Here is a 17,039-nt window from a genome sequence, read left to right as displayed (position 1 = left end):
GATGTGCTGCTTGTGGCCATATCAGTGCTGAAGTCAGTTATTGGCTAGACTGGAGCATGTGACCATGCCCATGCAGTGCCGCATGTAGGCACTGCAGGGGCTAGAAAATGGACACAGTAGAGGCAGCGCAGAGGACTGAAGTGGCAGGGAGCAGATATTTATGAATATTCTGTTTATGGAGGCAGGGTGCAGGCATTAGATTCAAAATAATTATTTCTGGAAAACCCCTTTAAGTAGTATTCACTTACTTAAAAGATCATATTCAAACATAAATGGTCTAAGAGATTGGGCAGCATACAGAAAATAAAACGTTAAAAAGTCAAATATGAATTAACCAGCTATGGTTTATAAATCTAATAGTTGATTCAGTCAATCCAATGCTTCTGTATAAAATTTTGACTTAAAAATAGAAGTAATATGCACTCTGAATAGATGTACAGTACAGACCAAAAGTTTGGACACACCTTCTCATTCAAAGAGTTTTCTTTATTTTCATGACTATGAAAATTGTAGATTCACACTGAAGGCATGAAAACTACGAATTAACACATGTGGAATTATATACATAACAAAAAAGTGTGAAACAACAAAAAATATGTAATATTCTAGGTTCTTCAAAGTAGTCACCTTTTGCTTTGATTACTGCGTTTCACACTCTTGGCATTCTCTTGTTGAGCTTCAAGAGGTAGTCACCTGAAATGGTTTTCACTTCACAGGTGTGCCCTGTCAGGTTTAATAAGTGGGATTTCTTGCCTTATAAATGGGGTTGGGACCATCAGTTGCCTTGTGGAGAAGTCAGGTGGATACACAGCTGATAGTCCTACTGAATAGACTGTTAGAATTTGTATTATGGCAAGAAAAAAGCAGCTAAATAAAGAAAAACGAGTGGCCATCATTACTTTAAGAAATTAAGGTCAGTCAGTCCGAAAAATTGGGAAAACTTTGAGTGTCCCCAAGTGCAGTCACAAAAACCATCAAGCGCTACAAAGAAACTAGCTCACATGCGGACCGCCCCAGGAAAGGAAGACCAAGAGTCACCTCTGCTGCGGAGGATAAGTTCATCCGAGTCACCAGCCTCAGAAATCGCAGGTTAACAGCAGCTCAGATTAGAGACCAGGTCAATGCCACACAGAGTTCTAGCAGCAGACACATCTCTAGAACAACTGTTAAGAGGAGACTGTGGGAATCAGGCCTTCATGGTAGAATATCTGCTAGGAAACCACTGCTAAGGACAGGCAACAAGCAGAAGAGACTTGTTTGGGCTAAAGAACACAAGGAATGGACATTAGACCAGTGGAAATCTGTGCTTTGGTCTGATGAGTCCAAATTTGAGATCTTTGGTTCCAACCACCGTGTCTTTGTGCGACGCTAGATGCCTGGTTCCCACCGTGAAGCATGGAGGAGGAGGTATGATGGTGTGGGGGTGTTTTGCTGGTGACACTGTTGCAGATTTATTCAAAATTGAAGGCATACTGAACCAGCATGGCTACCACAGCATCTTGCAGCGGCATGCTATTCCATCCGGTTTGCGTTTAGTTGGACCATCATTTTTTTTCAACAGGACAATGACCCCAAGCACACCTCCAGGCTGTGTAAGGGCTATTTGACCATGAAGGAGAGTGATGGGGTGCTGCGCCAGATGACCTGGCCTCCACAGTCACCGGACCTGAACCCAATCGAGATGGTTTGGGGTGAGCTGGACCGCAGAGTGAAGGCAAAAGGGCCAACAAGTGCTAAGCATCTCTGGGAACTCCTTCAAGACTGTTGGAAGACCATTTCAGGTGACTAACTCTTGAAGCTCATCAAGAGAATGCCAATAGTGTGCAAAGCAGTAATCAAAGCAAAAGGTGGCTACTTTGAAGAACCTAGAATATGACATATTTTCAGTTGTTTCACACTTTTTTGTTATGTATATAATACAACATGTGTTAATTCATAGTTTTGATGCCTTCAGTGTGAATCTACAATTTTTATAGTCATGAAAATAAAGAAAACTCTTTGAATGAGAAGGTGTGTCCAAACTTTTGGTCTGTACTGTATAAGAGACTGTCCACTTTAGTATTACGGCAGTTTAGGGGAGGTCCTGGCTCTCCTTCCTAGAATGTAAATAGGATGGGTTACGTAAAGCTCACTGGGTGGTTGAGGGCTGGGCCCATACTATACACTGTGCTTAGCGCCTCACTATACACTGCGCTCACCATCCTCACTACACAATGTACTCGGTGCCTCACTATACACTGCGCTTGTTGCCTCACTACACAGTCCACTCAGTGCCTCACTATACACTGCACTCAGTGCCTCACTATACACTGCACTAGGTGCCTCACTACACACTTCGCTCAGTGCCTCACCACACACTGCGCTCACTTCCTCACTATACACTGCGCTCACCACCTCACTACACAATGTACTCGGTGCCTCACTATACACTGTGCTTGTTGCCTCACTACACAGTCCACTCAGTGCCTCACTATACACTGCACTCAGTGCCTCACTATACACTGCACTAGGTGCCTCACTGCACACTTCGCTCAGTGCCTCACCACACACTGCGCTCACTTCCTCACTACACACTGCGCTTGGTGTCTGACTACTTAAGGTGCTCAGTGTCTCACTACACACTGCGCTCAGTGCCTCACTACAAACTGCGCTCACCAACTCACTACACACTGCGCTCAGTGCCTCACCACAAACTGCGCTCACCAACTCACTACTTAAGGTGCTCAGTGTCTTACTACACACTGCGCTTGGTGTCTGACTACTTAAGGTGCTCAGTGTCTCACTACACACTGCGCTTGGTGTCTGACTACTTCAGGTGCTCAGTGTCTCACTACATAATGTGCTCGGTGTCTCACTATACACTGTGCTCAGTGCCTCACTACACAGTGTGCTCGGTGCCTCATTACACAATGCGCTCGGGGCCTCACTATACACTGCACTCACCATCTTACTACACACTGGGCTGTGTGCTTCACTACAGACCAACAGTTGCCTTAATACACACTGTGTTCACCAACTCACTAGACACTGTGCTCGGTGCTTCCCTACACAGTGTGCTTGATGCTTCACTGTGCTCAGCACCTGACTACACAGTCCACATGGTGCTTTACCACACCCTGTGCTCAGTGCCGCAATACACACTGCACTCACTACACACTGTGCTCGGTGCTCCACTATACACTGCACTTGGTGCCTCACTGCACACTGCGCTCACTGCCTCACTACACACTGTGCTTGGTGCCTCACTAATGCTGCACTCTGTGCCTCATTACACACTGAACTTACCAACTTACTACACACTGTGCATGGGGCCTCACACAGCGCTCAATGCCTCTATACATAGTGCGCTTGGTGCCTCACTAAACACTGCACTTGGCACCTCACAACACTCGGTACTTGGTGCCTCACTACACACCGATTTCACTTTACAGTGCTGTGCTTTCCATTACATTCTACTGTAGACCAGGAACTCTACAATAAGTAGTAATAATGTTATCCTGCCTACAATATGCCATCATGGCTGAGCAGCCTCACAGGAACGAGGAGCAGGATCTCATCCTCCTGCTACCAGAATTCTGGAAACAAGCCATTTTAGGGGCAATTCATGAAAACCGATGTCAAACAGGACCAGCTCTTTTGATCTTCTTGGTCTTTAGAAACTTAGCTAGAGACTGACAAATACTATTTTAGTGTAGATGTATTCCCACCACACGTCTAAATAACAGACCATTCAAAACACTCCTCATGGATTTGGACAGAATGATGCTCATTTTGTTTTAAAGAAATTAACATATAGGTGCATCACAATAGATTAGAATATCATTGAAAAGTTATTTCAGTAATTAAATAAAAAAATTGAAACTCATATATATAGATACAATACATACAGAGTGATCTATTTTAAGTGTTTATTTCTTTTAATGTTGATGATTATGGCTTACAGCTACAATAATATTGGCCTGCTGAAAAGCATATACAGTATACACACTGAATACTTGGTGAGGGCGCCTTTTGCAGAAATGACTGCTTCAATGTGGCATGGCATTGGAGGCGATCAGCCTGTGGCACTGCTGAGGTGTTATGGAGCCCAGGTTGCTTTGATAGCGGCCTTCAGCTCATCTGCATTGTTGGATCTGGTGTCTCTCATATGTCTAAATGAACAGAAAACTACTGTATTTTTGTCCTATAAGACGCACCAGCCTATAAGCTGCACCTAGGTTTTAAAGGAGAAAACGGACAACTGCTGAGTCAGTTGGAGGTTAAAGTGAAGGGGGCTAAGCTGAAATGCCACATATAACCTATGGACATGATTAGCACCGTTTCCAAAAGATAGCAGCACAATTTTTTTTTTTACCTTGGACAACCCCTTTAAAGAAGAGTACATGTCCAAGAAAAAAGATCTTCTGAGGAACCGATAAGACCCAAGTCATACTCAAGCTTGACAACTATATATTCACATAATACTTTTCTAATCATACATAGCAGGTGAATAGACATAACATAGATTTTTCCAAAATCATTTCAGGTACCCACGGCATTTGATTAGATCCCTTCTCCAATGAATTACTACAAAAGTGCTGAATCACAGTGATATTCAAGATGGCACAATGGCACAGTAATGTTCAAGATGGAGACTTAAAGGGAAATGTTTGATGCATGGCTTAATGAATCTGAAAGAGAACAGCACCATGGTTCTTTTTCACATGTGTTTGGCATGAGTGTAAGTGAAAAGAAACAATGCAATTAAATCTGAGGAAAGGTTTAGAACCTAATAAAGGAACCTCGGTTTCTGAACAGTGAGACTCTTCACTACATCAATGGACTGCATAAAGGACTTTACCACCAATAGTGCTCTTTTATCCTCTCATAACAATGGTAAGATTTATACAAAATGTGAGCATTTTAATAGCCAAAAAATTGGAGTGATATCAAACATTTTGAAAATAGTAAGTGTAGAAAGAATTTGGTAACAATCTAGTGTGGTATTTGGCTTATACATTCCAAATGCCATACCGTAGGTCTTTTTTTAATTTATTTTTTTAATTTTAAAGGATATCTGTCTGTGCTTCATGACAAGCAAAGGGTCCATCTCCATACTCTAGGGGTATCTCTCCTACCCAACATGTGTATATGAGGGGAGAACACCAGTTACTCCTTGGATGTAAAAACATTGGGGGGAGGGGGTTTATCAAACTGGTGTAAAGTAGAACTGGCTTAATTGCCCATAGAAACCAAATCAGATTCCACCTTTAATTTTCCAAAGGAGCTGTGAAAAATGAAAGGTGGAATCTGGTTGCTATGGGCAACTAAGCCAGTTCTACCTTACACCAGTTTGATAAACCACCCTCCACTGAGTAGCTATGGGGCTTGCCATTCCTAAATTATCTATCAACATGACCATAGTCACAGCAGTTTGGAAGTCACGCTTTTTTAATGGTTTGGTGCCAACACAGCGCTCCAAAGTTCTCCTTAGGTCATTCCTCTTGTTAATAAAATGTTTTAAAAAGTAGAAAAGAAAACAAATGAGGTGAATATACAGGTCCTACAATAGTAAGCCAAATTATACATTCCGTAATAATGCTCATTGACACAATTGAGGAAAACCCAGGCCTCCAGGTAAGCCTAACAGATGGAGTAAACCACTGTTTCTCAACAAGGGGCATACTTACAGATGAGGGTGAACTGCTTAGCAAAATAAAATAAAATCAGGTGCTGATCAACACTATCACAACCCTTACCATCTTGGACAGATTTTTTAACCCACATCTCCATTCTGGGATCCTGTGCAGGTTAATATCCATTAAAATAAGGGCCACAGCCATCCTGGCCTGGACTCTTTCTCTTCATGGCCACATAGTAGCCACACTGGCTGTTTTTATGGAATATTATTTTTATGTTTATGCAGATCTTGTACCAGTGACACCATGAGGAGATGTATCAGTAATGTAGTTAAATAATTTTATTAGATGCTGACTATGTCCTGAAGTGCTCGAAAATTGTATATCTGATGCAACTTCAAAATTTTTGCCACATCCTGCCTGGCGTACTTTATACCAATATTTTGTGCTCCATACAAGGAGGGTTCTGGCTGAATAATACAGCAAACATAATTACAAAAATAAATGGTCAGCCACCAGCAATCACAGGAATGAGAGATTTTTGCTCAACCCAGTCAGTAGCGACTGCGGTATCTGTGGGGTTAGACAGAGGGAGGGGGCTACCTCTCCCTTCCAATCAGAGCCCCTGCGGTGAAATCTCAGGGCTGTAAGAATCTCATAGACTGCAATATCATTCTACTGTAGTCTATAAAACAAGCAATTAGAAGATCGCATGTTCAAGTCCCCTAAGGGGACTAAAAGTTGCAGTGTGATAAAAGTTTTTAAAAAGCATAAAATTATTAAAAATATAAATCATCCCCTTCCCCATTTTTAAATATAAAACAATTAAAAGTAAACATAATAGGCATTGCTGTGTCACAAAATGCCTTAAATATTAAAATATTTTTTTCTGTGCTTAAATGCTGTAATAAAAAATATATAAAATCATATTTCGCCATTTTGTTAGTCACCTGATCCTTGCCCCCCCCCCAAAAAAAAAAGAATAAAAAAATCATAGTCCAATGTAATTTTTATCTTCATACTCACTTGCAATCCAACTCTACACTCCAACAAACCAGCAGTAAAATGCATTAAAAGGAGTCCCATGGAGTCCTCTCAATGCATATTACTGTTGGCTTGTTGGAGCAGTGAGCAAGTGAGTATGAAGATAAAAGTTACATAATCGGAATTAGCATCACTTACTCCAGGTACCAGCAACTTCTGGCACTCCAGCTGTTCTGAAACTACAACTCCCAGAATCCTCCTTTCACTTTTTTGGGAGTTAAAAGAACAGATGAGCAAGCGTGCATGCTGGGAGTTGTAGTTTCACAGCAGCTGGAGTGCCGAAGGTTGACAAACCTTGACTTACACTGCTTAATCTAGTTTGTGTGTGTGTTCTGAAGTGAATGTTGTTGGAGATACAAAAACTTACAGCTCAGTCTATTGCTGGAGTGACTTCTGCTGGATTGACTGCAGTTCACAGTTATAACACTAGATGTCGCTGTTACTAATGCTCACTTGTAGTCTCTCTATGCATTTCTATGATTTGTTGCATTTCCTGTACATTGAGGTGAACTCACTGATTTCTTTTTCCTGTCTGTGCCATTTACCATGTAAGGTGACCGTCTGTTATTGCACGCATGTTCCAATAAAGCCAGTTCCTGTTACTCCACAATGTCTGATCCGAATTGACTCCGCTGCACCCAGCAATCATACTCTGCAACAAATGTGAGCAGCACTGCAGTAATCAGTTCCATCCACTAGACAATGGACGGAGCTGCTTAGCTCTGGCACCAACTTCCGGCACTGCAGCTACCCTAAAACATCTGATCAACTGGAGTGTGTCCCTCCACCATACTCAACGATCATCTATTGATGGTCTGTTCTGAGGATAGGACATCAATAGTAAAATCCTTTAAGCTAATCAGGCTACTTAGTCATAGGGACATCTTGTACCAAATAATTCTCACATTTACTCATGAACACTCCTGCTATACAAATATAAGAGATCTACAACTGGCCCTTAGTTGAGGATGTAAGTAGGGAAGGGTTGTTAGGTGGTGAGATCAATAGAATACATACAGACGGATGCTATACAGTGGCATCAGCCATCATAAGTTGTATGTTTTTTTGCTGGACTCTGCAGGATGGAAAAGCATACTGTCCTACACTTTTGTATGTTGGTCTCCAGACTTACGTCCTGACACAGAAATGTGACCGCTGCAGCCAATCACCGGTCAGAGTGGTCACCTCAGTGGTGTTGACAGGTGAACGCTGCAGCAAGTGATTGACTGCCCAATAAAATAATGTAAATATGACGGACCCCATATAAGTCAATTGATCTGTCAGCATGTACTGCAGAACTGAAGGGTCATATAAGTCATGCATCCTGTAAAAGCAGACACATGGTGCTAGTGTGAACATATTTATAGTGTTGCTACAAAACATGGGTTTAAAACAACTTTAATATTATCTGTATTTCCATTTCTACCACATTATACTTCCACCCTATTAATGTCGCCAGTGGTTAACCAGAACTGAACTGTATTACACTCTAGGTAATATATTTATGGCGTGAAAAAAACAAGACTAGTATTTTGTGGTATGACTTAAATGTTCTTTCCTTGAGACACAGTGAACTTAGTCGCGGAAGGGTAGATCAGCGTTTTCTGGCCACAAAATATGTGTACAGGACAACTGCAAATTTCCTGAAATCCCAAGTTTAGTTAAAACTATAAAAGCAAATTGGGCGAGCAACCGTAGAATGTAAGAATCTGTGTAGCATGCAACGCATATAAGGATGTATAGAATGTATGCACAGTAATGGGCACATAGCTACTACTGGGTGATCACATCACAGACTTTACTGTTATACAGCAATGCAAAAATATGAGACTGTGGTGGTTTGCCATGCAGGTATACTACACATCACAGTTAGCTTTTCTTCATCTGACCCTGTTGAAGTATACATCCTGCAATTTTAAAGTGAACCTGTCATTCAGAACATGGTCTGAGCTGCAGGCAGCATGTTATAGAGCAGGAGGAGCTGAGCAGATTGATAAATTGTTTATGGGAAAAGATTCAATAAAACTTGTATTTTATACATTTAAATTTGTGCTCATTCTGGGCTTTGAAGACACAGAGACGGTCCTATCAGTGACTGACAGCCTCCCCACTATGACTGTGTATACAGAGATAGCTGTCAGTCACTGACTGAAGACAAGGAGACGGTCCTATCAGTGACTGACAGCCTCCCCACTATGACTGTGTATACAGAGATAGCTGTCAGTCACTGACTGAAGACAAGGAGACGGTCCTATCAGTGACTGACAGCCTCCCCACTATGACTGTGTATACAGAGATAGCTGTCAGTCACTGACTGAAGACAAGGAGACGGTCCTATCAGTGACTGACACAGTGACTGTGTATACAGAGATAGCTGTCAATCACTGACTGAAGACAAGGAGACGGTCCTATCAGTGACCGACAGCCTTCCCTCTATGACTGTGTATACAGAGATAGCTGTCAGTCACTGACTGAAGACAAGGAGATGGTCCTATCAGTGACAGACATCCTTCTCTCTATGACTGTGTATACAGAGATAGCTGTCAGTCACTGACTGAAGACAAGGAGACGGTCCTATCAGTAACTGACAGCCTTCCCTCTATGATTGTGTATACAGAGATAGCTGTCAGTCACTGACTGAAGACAAGGAGACGGTCCTATCAGTGACTGACAGCCTTCCCTCTATGACTGTGTATACAGAGAGAGCTGTCAGTCACTGACTGAAGACAAGGAGACGGTCATATCAGTGACTGACAGCCTCCCCACTATGACTGTGTATACAGAGAGAGCTGTCAGTCACTGACTGAAGACAAGGAGACGGTCCTATCAGTGACTCAGTCTTCCCTCTATTACTGTGTATACAGAGATAGCTGTCAGTCACTGACTGAAGACAAGGAGACGGTCCTATCAGTGACTGACAGCCTTCCCTCTATGACTGTGTATACAGAGATAGCTGTCAGTCACTGACTGAAGACAAGGAGACGGTCCTATCAGTGACTGACAGCCTTCCCTCTATGACTGTGTATACAGAGATAGCTGTCAGTCACTGACTGAAGACAAGGAGACGGTCCTATCAGTGACTGACAGCCTTCCCTCTATGACTGTGTATACAGAGATAGCTGTCAGTCACTGACTGAAGACAAGGAGGACGGTCCTATCAGTGACTGACAGCCTTCCCCTCTATGACTGTGTATACAGAGATAGCTGTCAGTCACTGACTGAAGACAAGGAGACGGTCCTATCAGTGACTGACAGCCTTCCCTCTATGACTGTGTATACAGAGATAGCTGTCAGTCACTGACTGAAGACAAGGAGAAGGTCCTATCAGTGACTGACAGCCTTCCCTCTATGACTGTGTATACAGAGATAGCTGTCAGTCACTGACTGAAGACAAGGAGACGGTCCTATCAGTGACTGACAGCCTTCCCTCTATGACTGTGTATACAGAGATAGCTGTCAGTCACTGACTGAAGACAAGGAGACGGTCCTATCAGTGACTGACAGCCTTCCCTCTATGACTGTGTATACAGAGATAGCTGTCAGTCACTGACTGAAGACAAGGAGACGGTCCTATCAGTGACTGACAGCCTTCCCCCTATGACTGTGTATACAGAGATAGCTGTCAGTCACTGACTGAAGACAAGGAGACGGTCCTATCAGTGACTGACAGTCTTCCCTCTATTACTGTGTATACAGAGATAGCTGTCAGTCACTGACTGAAGACAAGGAGACAGTCCTATCAGTGACTGACAGCCTCCCCACTATGACTGTGTATACAGAGATAGCTGTCAGTCACTGACTGAAGACAAGGAGAAGGTCCTATCGGTGACTAACAGCCTTCCCTCTATGACTGTGTACACAGAGATAGCTGTCAGTCACTGACTGAAGACAAGGAGAAGGTCCTATCAGTGACTGACAGCCTCCCCTCTATAACTGTGTATACAGAGATAGCTGTCAGTCACTGACTGAAGACAAGGAGATGGTCCTATCAGTGACAGACATCCTTCTCTCTATGACTGTGTATACAGAGATAGCTGTCAGTCACTGACTGAAGACAAGGAGACGGTCCTATCAGTGACTGACAGCCTTCGCTCTATGACTGTGTATACAGAGAAAGCTGTCAGTCACTGACTGAAGACAAGAGACGGTCCTATCAGTGACTGACAGCCTTCCCTCTATGACTATGTATACAGAGATAGCTGTCAGTCACTGACTGAAGACAAGGAGACGTTCCTATCAGTGACTGACAGCCTTCCCTCTATGACTGTGTATACAGAGATAGCTGTCAATCACTGACTGAAGACAAGGAGAAGGTCCTATCAGTGACTGACAGCCTTCCCTCTATGACTGTGTAAACAGAGATAGCTGTCAGTCACTGACTGAAGACAAGGAGACGGTCCTATCAGTGACTGACAGCCTCCCCTCTATGACTGTGTATACAGCGATAGCTGCCAGTCACTGTCTGAAGACAAGAAGGAGGTCCTATCAGTGATGACAGCCTTCCCTCTATGACTGTGTATACAGAGATAGCTGTCAGTCACTGACTGAAGACAAGGAGACGGTCCTATCAGTGACTGACAGCCTTCCCTCTATGACTGTGTATACAGCGATAGCTGCCAGTCACTGTCTGAAGACAAGGAGACGGTCCTATCAGTGACTGACAGCCTTCCCTCTATGACTGTGTATACAGAGATAGCTGTCAGTCACTGACTGAAGACAAGGAGACGGTCCTATCAGTGACTGACAGCCTTCCCTCTATGACTGTGTATACAGAGATAGCTGTCAGTCACTGACTGAAGACAAGGAGACGGTCCTATCAGTGACTGACAGCCTTCCCTCTATGACTGTGTATACAGAGATAGCTGTCAGTCACTGACTGAAGACAAGGAGACGGTCCTATCAGTGACTGACAGCCTTCCCCTCTATGACTGTGTATACAGCGATAGCTGCCAGTCACTGTCTGAAGACAAGAAGGAGGTCCTATCAGTGATGACAGCCTTCCCTCTATGACTGTGTATACAGAGATAGCTGTCAGTCACTGACTGAAGACAAGGAGACGGTCCTATCAGTGACTGACAGCCTCCCCTCTATGACTGTGTATACAGAGATAGCTGTCAGTCACTGTCTGAAGACAAGGAGGAGGTCCTATCAGTGACTGACAGCCTCCCCTATATGACTGTGTATACAGAGATAGCTGTCAATCACTGACTGAGGACAAGGAGATGGTCCTATCAGTGACTGACAGCCTTCCCTCTATGACTGTGTATACAGAGATAGCTGTCAGTCACTGACTGAAGACAAGGAGGAGGTTCTATCAGTGACTGACAGGCTTCCCTCTATGATTGTGTATACAGAGATAGCTGTCAGTCACTGACTGAAGACAAGGAGACGGTCCTATCAGTGACTGGCAGCCTTCCCTATATGACTGTGTATACAGAGATAGCTGTCAGTCTCTGACTGAAGACAATAAGACGGTCCTATCAGTGACAAACAGCCTTCCCTCTATGACTGTGTATACAGAGATAGCTGTCAGTCACTGACTGAAGACAAGGAGGAGGTCCTGACAGTGACTGACAGCCTTCCCTATTGACTGTGTATACAGAGATAGCTGTCAGTCACTGACTGAAGACAAGGAGAGGTCCTATCAGTGACTGACAGCCTTCCCTCTATGACTGTGTATACAGAGATAGCTGTCAGTCACTGACTGAAGACAAGGAGGAGGTCCTATCAGTGACTGACAGCCTTCCCTCTATGACTGTGTATACAGAGATAGCTGTCAGTCACTGACTGAATACAAGGAGGAGGTCCTATCAGTGACTGACAGCCTTCCCCTCTATGACTGTGTATACAGAGATAGCTGTCAGTCACTGACTGAAGACAAGGAGGACGGTCCTATCAGTGACTGACAGCTTCCCTCTATGACTGTGTATACAGAGATAGCTGTCAGTCACTGACTGAAGACAAGGAGACGGTCCTATCAGTGACTGACAGCCTTCCCTATATGACTGTGTATACAGAGATAGCTGTCAGTCACTGACTGAAGACAAGGAGACGGTCCTATCAGTGACTGACAGCCTTCCCTCTATGACTGTGTATACAGAGATAGCTGTCAGTCACTGACTGAAGACAAGGAGGAGGTCCTATCAGTGACTGACAGCCTTCCCTATTGACTGTGTATACAGAGATAGCTGTCAGTCACTGACTGAATACAAGGAGGACGGTCCTATCAGTGACTGACAGCCTCCCCTCTATGACTGTGTATACAGAGATAGCTGTCAGTCACTGACTGAAGACAAGGAGGAGGTCCTATCAGTGACTGACAGCCTTCCCTCTATGACTGTGTATACAGAGAGAGCTGTCAGTCACTGACTGAAGACAAGGAGGAGGTCCTATCAGTGACTGACAGCCTTCCCTCTATTACTGTGTATACAGAGAGAGCTGTCAGTCACTGACTGAATACAAGGAGGAGGTCCTATCAGTGACTGACAGCCTTCCCTCTATGACTGTGTATACAGAGATAGCTGTCAGTCACTGACTAAAGACAAGGAGGAGGTCCTATCAGTGACTGACAGCCTTCCCTCTATGACTGTGTATACAGAGAGAGCTGTCAGTCACTGACTGAAGACAAGGAGAAGGTCCTATCAGTGACTGACAGCCTCCCCTCTATGACTGTGTATACAGCGATAGCTGTCAGTCACTGACTGAAGAAAAGGAGATGGTCCTATCAGTGACAGACAGCCTTACCTCTATGACTGTGTATACAGAGAGAGCTGTCAGTCACTGACTGATGACAAGGAGGAGGTCCTATCAGTGACTGACAGCCTTCTCTCTATGACTGTGTATACAGAGATAGCTGTCCGTCACTGACTGAAGACGCGGAGACGGTCCTATCAGTGATTGACAGCCTTCCCTCTATGACTGTGTATACAGAGATAGCTGTCAGTCACTGACTGAAGACAAGGAGACAGTCCTATCAGTGACTGACAGCCTTCCCTATATGACTAAGTATACAGAGATAGCTGTCAGTCACTGACTGAAGACAAGGAGACGGTCCTATCAGTGACTGACAGCCTTCCCTCTATGACTGTGTATACAGAGAGCTGTCAATCACTGATAGGACCTCCTCCTTGTCTTCAGTCAGTGACTGACAGCTCTCTCTGTATACACAGTCATAGAGGGAAGGCGGTCAGTCACTGATAGGACCATCTCCTTGTCTTCAGTCAGTGACTGACAGCTATCTCTGTATACACAGTCATAGAGGGAAGGCTGTCATCACTGATAGGACCTCCTCCTTGTCTTCAGTCAGTGACTGACAGCTATCTCTGTATACAAAGTCATAGAGGGAAGGCGGTCAGTCACTGATAGGACCGTCTCCTTGTCTTCAGTCAGTGACTGACAGCTATCTCTGTATACACAGTCATAGAGGGGAGGCTGTCATCACTGATAGGACCGTCTCCTTGTCTTCAGTCAGTGACTGACAGCTATCTCTGTATACACAGTCATAGAGGGAAGGCTGTCAGTCACTGATAGGACCGTCTCCTTGTCTTCAGTCAGTGACTGACAGCTCTCTCTGTATACACAGTCATAGAGGGAAGGCTGTTAGTCACTGATAGGACCGTCTCCTTGTCTTCAGTCAGTGACTGACAGCTATCTCTGTATACACAGTCATAGAGGGAAGGTTGTCAGTCACTGATAGGACCTCCTCCTTGTCTTCAGTCAAGGACTGACAGCTATCTCTGTATACACAGTCATAGAGGGAAGGCTGTCAGTCACTGATAGGACCGTCTCCTTGTCTTAAGTCAGTGATGACAGCTATCTCTGTATAGACAGTCATAGAGGGAAGGCTGTCAGTCACTGATAGGACCGTCTTCTTGTCTTCAGTCAGTGACTGACAGCTATCTCTGTGTACACAGTCATAGAGGGAAGGCTGTCAGTCACTGATAGGACCTCCTCCTTATCTTCAGTCAGTGACTGACAGCTATCTCTGTATACATAGTCATAGAGGGGAGGCTGTTAGTCACTGATAGGACCGTCTCCTTGTCTTCAGTCAGTGACTGACAGCTCTCTCTGTATACACAGTCATAGAGGGGAGGCTGTTATCACTGATAGGACCGTCTCCTTGTCTTCAGTCAGTGACTGACAGCTATCTCTGTATACACAGTCACTGTGTCATTCACTGATAGGACCGTCTCCTTGTCTTCAAAGTCCAAAATGAGCCGAGATATAAATGTATATATTACAAATTATACTGAATCTTTTCACACAAAACTATATATCAATCTGTTCAGCTCCTCCTGCTCTATAGCAGGTTGTCTGCAAATTACTTTGCAGTTTTATGGTGACAAGCAGTGATGGCCAGTTCGCAGTGTTCGCCGACGAACACATGCGATCTGCCATCTTTATTCCCAAGTCTGGCGATGCAGAGGTAAGTACTTACCTGTGCCTGCGTCGCGAGCCGCTCTGGAACACTTGCGGTCACTGGGAGCAGGCAGTTTCCGAGAACAATATAACAAAACAACAACAAATACAGGTGCACTCTGCGGTCTTACTAAACCCTCAAACTGATTTTAAAATTGAGAGATTAGTCAACATGTCCTACGGTGGAACATGTCTAAGCCCGGGCACCACGTCAAGGTTTCTCAAGTAGCCCGGGACCTAACGCTCTCCTACCTGCACCATTACAGGAGCATGAGGCCGACTCACGAACAGCTCACCAGTTACCTCCAGCATGTAACCATGCTTGCAGTCTTGAGTGGGACTCACAGACTCCTCCCTCCTCCCATTGCAAGCATGGTTACATGCTGGAGGTAACTGGTGAGCTGTTCGTGAGTCGGCCTCATGCTCCTGTAATTTGCCCACTGGCTCCTGGTATCGCCCATACGGCGCAGGTATTGCCCATACGGTGCAGGTAGGAGAGCGTTAGGTCCCGGGCTACTTGAGAAACCTTGACGTGGTGCCCGGGCTTAGACATGTTCTACACCGTAGGACATGTTGACTAATCTCTCAATTTTAAAATCAGTTTGAGGGTTTAGTAAGACCGCAGAGTGCACCTGTATTTGTTGTTGTTTTGTTATATTGTTATATTGATTATTACATCCGCACTTGTTACCTTGTGTGAGATGTCTATTGTGGTACTTGTGGTTCGCCGCAGGCATCCTCCACCGTATGCATTTTGCTGGGGATCGCCATTAGCAACGGGCCACAAGTGCAGGATTTGCTCCCCTATATATATGCACGACTGCATGTGGGTTTGAGCACCTCCTGCTAATGCCACCTTGTCTTTTTTGGTTTGTATATATAGATTTCTGGAGGTGTATAAACTCCAATTCAAATGTGCCTGTTTTCCATCTACAGGCCACATTTAGGTGCACCTGTGAGGCCTGGGCCATATCAGTCAGTCTTGAGTGGGACTCACAGACTCCTCCCTCCTCCCATTGCAAGCATGGTTACATGCTGGAGGTAACTGGTGAGCTGTTCGTGAGTCGGCCTCATGCTCCTGTAATTTGCCCACTGGCTCCTGGTATCGCCCATACGGCGCAGGTATTGCCCATACGGTGCAGGTAGGAGAGCGTTAGGTCCCGGGCTACTTGAGAAACCTTGACGTGGTGCCCGGGCTTAGACATGTTCTACACCGTAGGACATGTTGACTAATCTCTCAATTTTAAAATCAGTTTGAGGGTTTAGTAAGACCGCAGAGTGCACCTGTATTTGTTGTTGTTTTGTTATATTGTTATATTGATTATTACATCCGCACTTGTTACCTTGTGTGAACTGTCTATTGTGGTACTTGTGGTTCGCCGCGGACATCCTCCACCGTATGCATTTTGCTGGGGATCGCCATTAGCAACGGGCCACAAGTGCAGGATTTGCTCCCCTATATATATGCACGACTGCATGTGGGTTTGAGCACCTCCTGCTAATGCCACCTTGTCTTTTTTAGTTTCCGAGAACAGCCTTCATCGGGCTGTTCTCGGAACTGCCTGCTCCCGGTGACCGTATGTGTTTCAGAGCGGCTCGCGGCGCAGGCACAGTTAAGGACTTACCTCTGCATCGCCAGACTTGGCAATAAAGATGGCAGATCGCATTCGTTCCTCGCGAACACTGCAAACTGGCCATCACTGGTGACAAGTTACCTTTAACCCCGCTGGGTTTTCATGAACTGGCTGCTTACTCACTGCTGCATCTGGTGAATGGCTGAGCAGTCATTTCATGTGTTTTAAGAGGGACCAGGTAGTTGAGACCAGCGTGAACCTGGGAAGCACTGGAATGGGAAACATGGGGGATCGGTGAGTATAGTCTCTTTACCGGTCAGACAACCCTTTCAGCCTTATTTTATTGGTCAATATGATTACAGTAATACCAAATTCATATAGTGTT

The 17,039-nt window shown here is 44.7% G+C and overlaps 1 protein-coding gene across 1 annotated transcript in view; it reads right to left on the bottom strand.

Moving 5' to 3' along the window:
• Window positions 1–17,039, bottom strand: part of CNTN1 (contactin 1) — a 219,067-nt gene that overhangs the window by 34,070 nt on the left and 167,958 nt on the right. The window lies entirely within an intron of this gene.

Source organism: Bufo gargarizans, chromosome 2 (genome assembly GCF_014858855.1).
Source record: "Bufo gargarizans isolate SCDJY-AF-19 chromosome 2, ASM1485885v1, whole genome shotgun sequence".
NCBI classification, from domain to species: Eukaryota; Metazoa; Chordata; class Amphibia; order Anura; family Bufonidae; genus Bufo; species Bufo gargarizans.
This window is presented reverse-complemented; position numbering and strand designations above follow the sequence as displayed.